Here is a 14,502-nt window from a genome sequence, read left to right as displayed (position 1 = left end):
GCGGAATGTTTCAAGTGCAAGAATAAAGGGCATTTTGCCAATGTCTGCAAGGGTAACGCTGTCAATAGTATAGAGTTCAGGCCAGTGAACAATAATGAAGACGGCATCGGAAAGGGGTACAACATACAAGAAGTGTCCGGCACTCAAGAATTCACCCCAAGACACATATTCGAGATTTCAGAGATGTCTGGGATGACCAAAGGTCCCGTGAACATGTTTCAAGTGGATGGAATTGAGCTCAAAATGAAAGTTGATACCTGTTCCCCTTGGACTATTATATCCCAAGACACATTGACAAATATTCTGGGGAAGAGCAGTACTAATATACGGCCTACCAGTGTCAGGGTGTGTGGATATGCAGACTCGGATATAAATATCCTGGGTGAATTTCTTGCAGAAATAACATACAAGGAAAGAATGTGCCAAGCCACGGTCCTTGTGGCGGAAAAAGGGACCTCTCAGTTAGGCTGGGAGGAGCAGAGGAAGCTGGGTTTAAGGGTACATGCCAGTGCACCGTATCCTGTCACCATTGCCGAGTTGGGAGATTCTTGGACCAAGGAATTTCCACAGGTGTTTTCTGAAAGTCTGGGAAGGCTTAAAGAGTTTGAACATCATATCAGACTTAAGAACAATGCCCAACCAGTGGTACACAAGGTACGCCAAGTACCACTGAAGATGAGGGCACAACTTAAAGAGGAGCTAAATAGCTTGGTTGACAAAGGGGTGATTGAACCAGTTGTAGCTACTGAATGGTTGTCTCCAGTGGTTCTGGTTACTAAGGCCAATGGTAAGATGAGATTGTGTGTCGACCTACGTAGCCTCAATCAGAACATAGTGGTGGAGAGACACCCATTACCGAATATCTCAGAAGTTTTGTCCACACTAGGAGAACCTAAGTTATTTTCCATAATCGATCTTTCTGCTGCCTATCATCAGGTTCTGTTGTCTAAAGAGTGCCAACACTTGAATGCATTCATCACTCCTGAGGGTGTCTTCAAGTATAACAGGATGCCCTTTGGTTTGGCCTCTGCGGCATCGGTATTTCAGAGAGTGATGAAAACGGTACTGAAAGGCATTGAGAAAGTAACAGTATTTCAAGATGACATTCTTATATTTGCAAACGATGGTCCTGAACATGATAAGATACTTAGGTCAGTGTTAGTCAGACTCTGAGATGCGGGTCTGACTGTACAGAGGGAGAAATGCAAAATTGCTGTTACGGAAGTGGATTACTTGGGGCATAAAATCTCCTGCAATGGTATTGCTCCCAGGAAGTCTTTAGTGGATAGCATTGTGAGTGCTCCCCAACCTCTTGACAAGGAGCAACTACGCTCGTTCATGGGATTGGCGGAGTCCTATCACAAGTTTGTTGATGGCTTCTCTGCAATGTCGTCTCCTTTGAGAGATCTATTGAAAAAGGGCACCAAATATGTGTGGTCGGAAGAATGTCAAAATGCCTTTAGTAAGATTAAAGATAGCATTGTGAAGGCACCTTCATTAGGAGGGTTTGTTTCTGGCAGACGAACTGTGCTGGCTGTAGATGCAAGCACGTTAGGTCTGGGTGCCGCTCTTTTTCAATATGATGGCAACATCGAACATGTCATAGCTTTTGCCTCCCGACCTCTGAGGGGGGCGGAGAGCAATTATTCCGTGGTGGAGAGAGAGGCCCTAGCTGTATCATGGGCTGTTGCTCATTTTAAATTTTTTCTATGGGGTCAGTCGTTTGTTGTAAAGACAGATCATAAGCCGTTAGTTCAGTTATTGGGCAGTGCGGAATGGACTAAAGGTTCACCTAGGATATCTCGTTGGATGATTGACTTGCTAGCATATGACTTTAGAATGGTGTATATACCTGGGGGAGAACATGTGATTGTGGATTGTCTTTCTAGACTGCCTGCGCAGAATGAGAGTTTCAAGGATGTGAGTGCAGAGGGTACTGTGGGTATTTGTGCATTAGTACACAATGCCATAAGCAAAGAGGAGTGGCAATCTGCTGATGTTAAGGATGAGGCCTTGGGGCAAGTCAAATTGTGGACCAAAACAGGCTGGCCCAGAAAAGATCTCATTGAAAAGAAATATGATGTTTATTACTGTATTAAAGAGGAGTTGAGCATGTCAGAGGATGGGTCTCAACTCAGAAAAGGAATGAAGATAGTACCTCCATTTGACATCAGGCCCAAAATAGTGGACATAGCTCACCAAGGCCATCTAGGCATGGGGGGTACCAAAAGGCATATCAGGCAATTCTTTTGGTGGCCAGGGATTGACGGTCAGGTAGAGAAGTGTGTGAGGAGCTGTAAAGAATGTGAAAGAAGTGACAAAAGTAAGATTATTAAGGAAGCTCCCTTAAGACCTGTTAGTGTTCCAAGAGAGCCATGGAAGAAATTAGCAGTGGATTTAATGGGGCCCATACAGGAACTAGGAGAGGATTTTAAATACCTTATTGTCCTGGTGGATTATCACTCAAAATGGGTTGAGTGGAAAGCCATTAGAGAAGCAACCACTTCACAAATGATTAATTTTTTTTAGGAAGTTTTTTACAGGGAGGGATTCCCCTCAGAACTGGTTTCAGATAATGGGGTACAATTCTGTTCGGATAGGATGGTGGAGTTTCTTAAGAGGTTTGGTATCAAGCACTACAGGACAGCACTGTACCAGCCTAGAGCGAATGGTCTTGTTGAGAGAGCAAATAGATTCCTAAAGGGAGGATTGCAGTTAGCTATGGCTTCAGGTTTAAGGTGGCAGACAGTCCTCAGGGAGATGGTCTGGAACTATTGTGCGACTCCACACACTGTTACCGGCATTTCACCTTTCATGTCCCTCAAAGGCAGACAACCAGGGACAAAGTTGTGTCCGGGCTGGTTGGATTTAGTGAGGAGTGTACATGTCAACAGGGAAAGGATCATGGATCTCATTAGAGAGGCTCAAGATGAGTACAAAGAGAGGTTTGACACAAAAAGGGGCGCCAAGGTGATGCAATGGTCAGTGGGGGACTGGGTTTATGTTAAGAATCCCAGGGCTTCTCCCAAATGTATTGCGAGCAAGTTCATTGGACCCAGAAAATTGCTGTAATCAGGGGAAATGTTGTCATCATGGAGGGTGGAGAATGTTGGTCGATGGCCAAACTGGTTAAGTGCAATATGGTGGACAGTGAGGTTGGTGAGGGAGCCAGAGAAGAGCAAGTTTCTTTTGGGAATGGAGAGGAAGAACATATGTTTGAACCGAATGTGAGTACAGCCTCCAGTAATAACAGCAGCTTGGAGGCGAACAGGGTCAGGAACAAACCGGCCAGGTTGAATGATTATTACCTGGGTTAAATCTGCCCCAAAATGAAGGGAGGAGATGTGTTGAGGTGAAACTTCCCTGGTTATTCATTGTGCCATATTTACATTATTATGCGTGTCAGAAAAAAGAGTAATACTGTGATGTCATGTGATTCTATGTAGAGTGTTTAGATTCACTGTGTGTTCTAAGGTTAGTCAGTTGGAGCCTGCCTCTTGAAGGGGTACCTGCTGTCCTTGAATGATCTATCTAATAAAAGAAATATATGTATCACTGCCTGGACCCAGTCTTAACAGTTTCATTATGTGAGGCAGTGGATGCAGGCCTTGCCACCTCACAACATCTGCATATGAGTTCTAGCGGGCACCTGTTCAGAGCCTCTTTTGTCACAGCCAAAGCAGCCCCAGAAGGGGAACAAAGAAGATCTCTCCCCTGATAAGCTGCTATTCACTTGCTGTTCGACATTCTGTCACCTTCCCTGCTGCTCCGAAGTCTCTGAGGAAGTTTGACACCATGGGAGCAGGCTTGATGACAGGAACACTATCAGTGAAGTAAAACTTAAAAGTTCACGACATCTAGTCCGCAGGACCTCGCTGCAACATGCCCTAACGAAAAAAGGTATTTAGAATTACGGGAGAAGTTACTTTAATAATAAATTGACTCTCTCGAGCTCTCGAGCTCAAGATCTACGCGGCCATCTTCTCTGCCGCTTGGCCACGCCCCCTCGTACTGAGGATGAAACAAGCATTGGCGGGCGAATAGTTTTGGGTTTACTGACGTTATCTGAATTTATAGGTGCAAAGTGTGTGCAACGTTTGAAAGGTCGATTTGATAAGCGGTGCGGGAGTGCAACAGAACGAGAAGAGGAATAGAGCGAAGAAGGAAGCCATTGGTAGAGGGTGCCATAGATGATGAGCAAGATGACATATGAGCGAATGTGTAGTATCTACCATACGAATGGTGGCTGCCTGATCTCTATGGGACATGCCTGACTACATCATGGCATGGAGAGATCAGAACATTAGGAAATCAGGTCACCGGAGTTCGAGAATGAAGAACGGAATTGAATCACAACCACCCAGCTCCTGATGCTGCAAGCTGTCTCCCTCCTTACCTTTACATGTAACCTAAGTTATGAAAATAAATAAAATATATATGTATATTATACCGCCGTCCCCGATTCACTCATTACCCTTATTGCGGCCCACTTCATTGGCGACGAGGATGGGATTATATTAACGGAGCTGCTCCGCTCATGCCCGAGCGTAGTAGCGGCCCCGTCTTCGTGTTCCTGAAGGTGACGCTGACTTTCATATTATCCTTTTGAAAGCTTCGCATAGCGCTGCACCCAACCTTTCCTTGACAAGTGCGATCACGATAGTTGTTTGAGGTGGCCGGGCTGCGCTACACATCGATGAATCTCATCGTGTAATCCCTGATTTTCCCGTCTGCTTATGTTGTTTACATTTTCGCGCATGCGTGAATGCACTGAAGGAAGAAGACATCCTTAAAGGGACAGCACATCATTTTCACTAGTGCAAGTTTTTATTTATTTTACATGTTGAAAGTGCTGAAACTTTGTTGGATTAAGACAAGGAACATCACAAGCTGAATAATTACCTCCTGAAATATGTTAAGGATCCATTTCCTTATTGAGATGCAAATGGGAAAAGAGGTATTTAGCTAACTTTACTTTATTAAAAGTAAACACATACAAAGTTACAAGGACCCTGCAGAAAATCCCTGTGCATTGCACACTACGTGGACTTCACAATACTCAAGCTGAATTTGAACTTGCACATTTCTGCATTTTATGGAGTCTTAATTGGAACATATATACAATATTAATTAAGCATAATTTATCATGGCATTTAGCAGTGTGCCTCCACCTGCTTTCTTTATGCCTAGCACTGATGAACCTGCTTTGCCTTGGAAGAGGTGGATAAAATCCTTTGAACATTATGCAGGAGTGATTTGTGGTCCCAATTGTAGTGCAGAGAAGAGGAAGTCATTACTCTTGCACTGTTTAGGTCCTGTTGGACAAGAAAAATATGAAACACTTCCAGAATTAACAGATGAGGAGAGTGTGGACCTAAATGAATATCAGCGAGCTGTAAAAAAAATTGACAAACACTTTGAAAAGAAAGTGAGCATAATTTTGGAACGTTACAAGTTTGGCAAACGCACACAGGAGGAGGGAGAAAGTGTGGAGAAGTTTGTCACTGCATTAAGGAAATTATCAAAGTCATGCAATTTCAATGAGCAACTGGACGAAAGACTCAGAGACCAATTTATGTTAGAGTGTCGCAGTAGCAAAGTGAGGGAAAGATTGTGGTCAGAAAGTGATCCTTCCCTTGACACTGTTCTCCGAGTGGCAAAAGAAGTAGAACACACGGAAGAGTGTGTCAAAGAATTGGAGAACAAGATGAAACAAGTAAAAATAGGAAGCAGCAATAGTAAAATGCATGATGCACCTGATGAGGAATCAATTTCCATGATCAAGGATAATATCTTTAAGAAGAGATCTGTCACCAAACAGTGCAATACGTGGAGAACAGATAAAAAATTAAGCAAATATGATCAAAAAAGTTTATTATATGAAGCCTCTAAGAAAAACAGTCCAGAGAATCGATTAAGGAAATTGGAAAAAAAACGCCAGGGAAGGTGTTACAGGTGCGGCAACGTGAATCATTGGGCTGATGATCCAGATTGTCCAGCATTGAAAATCATTTGCAGTAAGTGCAAAGGGAAGGGTCACTTCTCCAAATGTTGCAGATCACGTGATGATGCCATGAATTGGATAGGAGGCAATTCTGATAGTGATTGCAGTGAGAAGGAAGATCAAGAGGATTGCGTGTGTACCATCACTGATGATGATGATGAAGAGGTGTTGGAAAGTCCCAGGGCTATGGTGTCCATTGATGGCAATGAAGTATGTATGATGATTGATACCGGTGCAAAATATACACTCCTACCGAAGCAATTGTGGAACAAGAATAAACATGAGTATTTACATGAACCGGATATCAATCCCAGAGCTTATGGAGGTGTAAAGATCAATGTCATTGGTTGGCATTGGGGAAAATTGAAATTCAAGAATAGAAATGCCAAAGGCAAGATATATATCACTGGTGAAGGGAAAACGGCTCTACTTAGCTGGACCCACCAGAGCAAATTACGAGTGAAAGTAGATTCCACCAGTGAGGAATCAGTTTTGTCTATAAGTAATGATAATTCTGAATTGACTAATAACAGTGATGTCATATGTAAGGCTGGTTTGATACAGGTTTTCCGAGATAAGATAGGATGTCTCCAAGGATATACCCATCAGATATTACTCAGACCAGACAAGAAACCTGTAGCCCAAAGATTAAGAAGCATTCCTTTAGCTGTAAGAGAAGAAGTCACTAAGGAGATAAAGAAGATGGAAGAAGATGGAATTATAGAAAGTATTGATGCCAGCGAATGGGTATCCCCACTAGTTATTATAAAAAAGAAATCGGGAAAACTCAGAATTTGTGTTGACTTGCGCGAGTTAAACAAATGTGTCATACCAGATCTCCATCCTTTACCAAATATACAGGAAATTGTTTCTACAATTGGACCCTCTAAAATATTTTCAACGTTAGATCTATCTTCTGCTTATCATCAGATTAAACTACACAGAAGTTCAAGGAAACTTACTGCTTTCATAACTCCTGATGGGTTGTATCAGTTTAAAAGAATGCCCTTTGGTTTGGTGTCGGCAGCGTCAGTTTTCCAGAAGGTTATGTATAGCATGTTCAAGAATACTGAAGGAGTGATTTGTTTCCAAGACGATATATTGATTCATGCCGTCACTCAACAACTACATGACAAAAGGTTATTACATGTATGTAAAAAATTATACGACGCAGGAATGATATTAAGCAAAGACAAATGCAAGATAAATTGCACAGAAATCGAATATTTGGGACATAAAATTACAGCAGAAGGGATTTTTCCAAAACCACAATTGGTCAATACCATTGTGGGGATGCCGAGTCCGAATAACAAAGATGAGATTCGTACATTCGTTGGTATGGCTGAGTATTACTCAAAATTTGTCAAGGATTTTGCCATCCACACTGTCCCATTACGAGAAGCACTTAAGAGAAAATCATTTGAATGGAACATGGAATGTGAAAGTGAATTCAACTTTATAAAAAGTGCGATAAATTCTGCTCCTGCATTGAAGAAATTTTGTACCAATGACAAGATTATCATCACTACAGATGCCAGTAACATAGGCTTGGGGGCTGTGTTGTCTCAAGAGAAGGATGGTCAAGAAGCAATAATCGCTTTTGCATCAAGATTGCTTAAGGGAGCAGAGACTTCATATGCCACTATAGAGAAGGAAGCGTTAGCTATTAAGTGGGCATCTGACAAGTTTAGAAGCTTTATATGGGGAAACCAAGTTGAGTTTCGAACCGATCATAAGCCTTTAACTCAAGTATTCATGTCAAAAGGTCTTAATAAAGTATCTAACAGGATGAGAAGATGGGTAATGATGTTGCAAGAGTTCAACTACACTGTGGTATATGTTCCAGGAATTAAGAATGTGTCTGCTGATTGCTTATCTCGATTGACTAACATTTCTGAGATTGTTGATGAAGATGAAGACAATGAAGTTGTCTTTTGTGTAGAAACCTCTTCCATCTCTAAGGATGTTTGGGATTATGCTGAATCTAACGATGATAACATCAAGAAATTGAAAGAATTAATTCAAAGCCAAGGTTGTATGAAGAAATCAAAATTTGAAGAGGATGGATTGAGTGTTTTTTGGCCGGTTGCAGATGAACTGCATGTTCAAGGTGATTTTGTAATGAGAGGAGATAAAGTCATCCCTCCGACGGATCTGCGTTTGAAGATTATAGAACTGGGTCATGAAGGTCATCAAGGAGTGATAAAGACCAAACAAAGAATTAGGAACGACTATTGGTGGCCTGGTTGCGACCTGCAGATTGAACGATTTATTAGGGAATGTATCCTTTGTTGCGATGATGAAAAAAGATGTGTGGGTTCTAGGCAACCAATGGTTATTACTGATATTCCCAGTAGTGTTTGGAAGGATATAAGCATGGATATTGTAGGTCCCATATGTTGCAAGGGTGTACAAAAATATTGTCTGGTAGTCATAGATCTACTCACCAGGTGGGCAGAGATTTTGATTGCCTCTAGTATCACAGGTAAAACTGTAGTTGAATTTTTATCAAATGTATGTGAGAGGGAAGGATATCCGGGGAGTATTCTTTCCGATAATGGTACTCAATTTAAGTCTAAAGAAGTGGCAGAATTTTGTAAAAATTTGCTATTGAGCACAAGACTAGTTCTATTTACCATCCCCAAACTAATGGATTAGTAGAACGATTTAATAAAATCTTGAAAGAAACCATCAGAATGGCTTGGGCAAATGGGATAGATTGGGAGGATGCGGTTAGGGAGAAAGTGATTGCCCATCGCTTTACCCCACACACCAGTACAGGTCTTTCTCCCTTTGAGTATAGTAGGGGAAGAAAAGCAAACACCAAGTTAGCCCCCATTTGGCTCACAAAGGAGAATAAGGAAATAGAAAGGAATTTAGTCCATGCAAAAGACAAAATTAGGGAAACACAAAAGAGAAACAAAATGATCTATGATAAGAAAGTACGTAGCAACAAGTATGATATGTCCACAGCTGTTGGTAAGTTGGTCAAGGTGTTACTTCCTCCTGCTCTAAGAAATGGACCATGCAAATGGTCCAATCCTATTAGAGTTATAGAGGCCTTCCGTCATGCTGTCAGAACAGAGGACAAAAGGATATGGAATGTAGAAAGAATTTGGATGTGTGAAAGTAATGAGTGTAACAAGAAGAATAAGAAAAATGTAGATCGGGATATAGTCAGAAATAATAAAGTTCCTAGAAGTTTAAACAGTAATGTGAAGAAATGTGGTAGTGCTGTTGAGAAGAAATGTGATAACAATATTGAGCAACTCCAATTTTCCTTGCCAACCACCTCCAGACATGGTGGATGCATGTCCAGATCAGGCAGATCGTATCGTTTGCCGAAAAAGATGGAGGACTATGTGGAGTTTACATGAACCAGATGTGAACTTTGTTCCATGAGTTTCTTGTACATAGTTTATGAACTATACAAAGGAAAGGAGATGCAGATGTGAAATGGAGTTTACATGAACCAGATGTGAACTTTGTTCCATAGTTTCTTGTACATAGTTTGTGAACAATATAAAGGAAAGGAGATGTGTAGTATCTGCCATACGAATGGTGGCTGCCTGATCTCTATGGGACATGCCTGACTACATCATGGCATGGAGAGATCAGAACATTAGGAAATCAGGTCACCGGAGTTCGAGAATGAAGAACGGAATTGAATCACAACCGCCCAGCTCCTGATGCTGCAAGCTGTCTCCCTCCTTACCTTTACATGTAACCTAAGTTATGAAAATAAATAAAATATATATGTATATTATACCGCCGTCCCCGATTCACTCATTACCCTTATTGCGGCCCACTTCACCATTGGTAGAGGGTGCCATAGATGATGAGCAAGATGACATATGAGCGAAAGGGGTTATGAGTGAGGGTAAGAAATAAAGAGAGTGTGAAATGAAGGATGAGAGGAGGTCAGAGAAGGTAGGGGGGGTGGTGGATAGTAGGGGTAAAGAGGTGGTAGGATTGAGTAGAGAAAGGGGGTTGCATGGCTGGATGAGGGTATGGAGGGGGTGTTTAATGAGATATTGAGAGGCCACCTTTAACCTGGTGAGTTCCTCCTCTCTCCCCCGCCCCCATCAAGGTGTCACAAAAGAAATCGTTTATAGTGTGCGTAAAAGGTGCGTGCAAAAAGAGGCGTGTGAGCACAAGCAGGACCTACAGAAGTGTTTAATCTTAGACTACCTTGTTTACTTACGACATCCACAATACCCAGAACACCCTGAAAACGGAGAGAGTTTCTGCAACAGTAGTCAGAGCCAAATACTGTCGCTGCAACAACAGGCTACAGGCTCTATGGTTTTAGGGTTGGGAAATTCCTAATTCAAAATAATTACAATTGACAAGGGATGAGTGTTTACAGTGCATTGGCGAGTGTTAGATTACAGATCAGATACTCGTGTAGTTCAGTGGGTCGAACGCTTGCTGCCAGTATGTTGCCCGCATAACTTTCTTTTTCTTCGGGTCTTGGCGTTCTATTAAACAGTTACTCTGTATGCTTCAGAGTTGTCATGGTAACACCTTCCAGTGCAGCAAATTGTCAACCCACAAAGATAACAACATTTAAAAGCTCGGCAAAGATGAATTTGACATTTATGGTGACTGCATGCATATTGCCTTTGAACCATCTAATTGCTGTGTGTATCTATTATCAATGACAGCCATATTTTATTAATATGCGAGTCAACTTTCTATTTTGATACTTGTGGATGGTGTCTGCAGGCGAGAGCCTTTGAGCCATCCTTTACCATTTTGCATTTTTGAAAATGGGGTAGTGAAAAGCAGTTGGCACGCGGAGAGTACCTTTGAAAAGAAACCAAGGAAGGGTACCACTAAACGTAAGGGCAATACCCAGCCCGTATTGGACGCCTATGCGAAGGAGATCACTGGAAAGTAGGATGAAAGAATACTTGTGGCCAAAAAAAACCTGGAAGCAGCAATCAAGTTGGACTTCCTTCTATACCTCTGCTCACATAGAAGTTAGGAACCACTGTGCAAGCATTCCAGCACCTATCTATTGTTGATGGGCAGCAATCTTTGGACGTAGCTGTCAAATCGCCTCCATGCCCTCTGTCATCGCCTAGGGCAAGCTGCCATTCTAATGTGGAGCTTCCAACCTTTTCTAATATTGTATGGTTAGCTTCACCAAGAGTCATTGGTTCAGCGAACATTGTAAAGAAGCAATAAGTGATTCCAATGCAATCAAGTTTCGATAACATCCATAATAAACACATTTGTTATTGTAAATGCAGCTCAGAAATGAGACCTGTCACAGATATGGTAAATACTTTGTCCAAAGATTTATATTCTATAGCTGATGGTCTGAAAGGGAAAATACAAGCGATTTATGATTTTTGTGCAATTTATAAAACACGATAAAAAAATTCATTGTGGGTGATAGATTAAGAAATTTAAAAAGGCAATGCCAGAAACTGTGGCAAATTCTGGTACACAGTCTGTCAGCGTGAAAACACTACTTTAAAGCAAACACACCAGTGTCGTAATGATATTTTTCTTTCCTAGAGGCCTAATCAATCTAACCCTCCAATATTTAGTACAGCTGAGGGGCGTACTACAATCTCTGTGAGAGCAAATATTTGTATCAGGTATAATACTGAGCTGACTGCTCCTTCTGCTGCTTTGCTTCAGTCACATAAGGATTAATGCAAGGCTTTTCACGTAAGACAGAGGATGAACAGGTCATCTTAAGCTTCAGTCTCCATCATTGGGTTCCATCATTTACTGGGCGATTTGGATGCATTTCCCCTTTTCCAAACGAAAATCTTATAGAAGATAGACTCCTAGAAAATGAAGGAAGAAAATTAACAACTCGCCAAAAAACCAGCCTTAATAAGCCAAGATCAAAGAGTTGAGTCTCGTTCTTAGCAAGGAATAATTTGACCAAGTCAGTGACCAGCATTTGATCAGAAGAAATCTATCTAAATGATTGCCCAGTATCACAAACATCAAGAATAAGAGTGCCTGAAAGAGGGCGCTAGAGAGCCGTCCAAGATGGCCTCCTCCTTGTGAGCTCTGTGTAGCTCGCGCAAAATCCTGTTTAATCATAGCTTCTGTGGCACTGAAATCACTGGCTGTTGCCTTCCTTCGACTGACGAGGCAATTCCGCATTATACTCAGCGCACAATCCATCTGTTGCCCGGCAGCCTGCCCCCGATCATCCGGCGAAAAGATGACCACCCCGCCCTTCTTGCCCGCGTGGAGAGTCGGACCTTGGCAGAGACGAGAGAGACCCTGCAAGCTGGTTTCAGCCGGCCCTGAAGCTGACCGGCTTCATAGAAGGGCACCGCAAGGGCACTGGTCGCGGCCTGCCGGGGCTCCGAATCGAGGGGAGGAGCCGGCAGATGCGAGGTTCCAGCGCCACGCGGAGTCTTCCGGGGCCCGAGAGGACACGAACAGAGGAAGGAACAGCACCGGGCGTCTAACAGAGGACAAGGTACCAGCGCCAGCGCACCTTTTACAGCATACGCCCGCATGGCAGGCCCGCTTGAACCCCCGGTCCTCCCAAGTGACATTAATCTACTACCAGCTGTTGAGGCCGGAGGGGCCCCAAGCCTAAGTCCCCATACGCAGTAAGAGCAAGGGTCGCAGCCACAGGACCAGGCAGGCTCCAAAAGTCCGCTCTTCGTCAGGGCGGTGATCCTGGAGTGGATGTCCCAAGATAGAGGATGCCACGAAGGCTTGCAAAGAGTGGAAAGTGTGCCCCATAAGCTTACTGCTGGCGTGCCGGATGAGGAGATAATAAGGCATATCTGCCCAACACAGCAACAATAGACCGTGAAGCAGCAGCGGAGAATCCCGGGGGGGCCGGCGACGCCTTGCTTCTGGCAAAACAACACAATCCAGCCCAGACCTTCAGAGAGTACTCCGGGTTCCCCGCGTGACCGAGGCCCGGCGGGGTTCCCAAGAGGGCCTCATTGTGCTGGAAGCAACACGATTCCACCTGGAGGACGGACAGCAAATGCACCCTAAGGCCTGGCCCCAACATCAACCCAAGCATTAATAACAAGGTGGCAGCACATCAGAACGTTTGTGCAGAGCTTTATCTCGTCTGTAGAAGCCCACCATCTAACACGAGAGAAACACAATCATCCGTCTGAGGCTCCCTGACCAGACCCATGCCGTCCCCCAAGTCCATTAACGTCCACATCTACACCAACTATGAGGAAGTCTGACAAGTTACAAATAAAACTGAACTTTGAAAGTTGCTCCTCTGCCAGACTCCCCCCTACCAACAACAGGTCACAATCACCCATTCAAGCACCAGCCCAAGATGAGGATGAATCACACAACTTCGACATCAGGGAAAATTCTCCTCAACCTCAAAGCTGGCATAGGAGGACTGGGAAGTAAACTCGATACACTCTCCTCTAAGGTGGACCAGCTCCAACACCGGCTGGACAAGCATGCAGACAGACTAGATGCGGTTGAGCAGAGGGTATCAGACCTCGATGATGGTACATCAACCCAACTTCAAGAGTATCCGCATTAGAAGTGCAAATGAAAATAGTAAGCGCTAAAAACGAGGACTTGGAAGGTCGCTCCTGACGTAACAACATACGGATAGTCGAAGTTAGAGAACAACAACTTACCACCAGAATGGAAGATCATGTGGAGAAGATTTGCACGGACCTATTCGGAACAGAGATCCTCTCTAAGATGTTCGTCATCGAGAGAGCCCATAGAGTCCCCAGTACAAGACCAATCCCGGGAGCGAGCCCTCGTCCCATCATAGCGAAATTGCTAAACTACAAACATCGAGATGCGATTCTCAGGGCCGCCAGAGACAAAGGTGTGCTCCAATATGAGGGCGATAACGTCCAGTTCTTTCCAGACTTCTCACAAGCTGTCCAGACGCAAAGGAGATCGTTCACGACCATCAAACGCAGATTACAGGAAAACCAAATACAATATTCAATGCTATATCCGGCGAAACTCTGCATTCAGCACGAAGGTAAAACCCAGTTCTTTGATACACCAGAAGTAACTAACGACTATCTTGATCGCTCTGGCAGCAGGCCCGCCACACATAACGGAAGGTCACAAAAGGGTGACAGGTCGAGGAGAAACCCACCATAAAACACACTCCATGAACTGCGCACTCCAAAGGCATCTCAAATTTACCTATGTGTCAAGACTACTGCCACAGACCCAAATCGCATCAACGGTAGGGAACTAACCCCCTCTTGGAAGGCCACTAGCGCCCCATGCACAGCAATGTTGTCTGTTCTGTTGACAAAGGACTATTTTCTGTGGGCCAGTTGGGGGTTGCCCACTCAAGGGAGGGAAGCTAGTTCTACAGGGCCGCTGATAACCCTGCACTCTCGCTCCGCGGCCCGTATGCTGCAAATCTACAACCGGCGAAAACCAACGACTCCGCCTGTCTACATGAATCAAGACTCCAGCCATGCCCACGAGTCCTAACCAAACCCGACCTCAACCACCCTCCAAAATGGCAGTGACAGCGTTCAGGA

The sequence above is a fragment of the Ambystoma mexicanum genome, chromosome 9 (assembly GCF_040938575.1).
Source record: "Ambystoma mexicanum isolate Mex_15411 chromosome 9, UKY_AmexF1_1, whole genome shotgun sequence".
NCBI classification, from domain to species: Eukaryota; Metazoa; Chordata; class Amphibia; order Caudata; family Ambystomatidae; genus Ambystoma; species Ambystoma mexicanum.
This window is presented reverse-complemented; position numbering follows the sequence as displayed.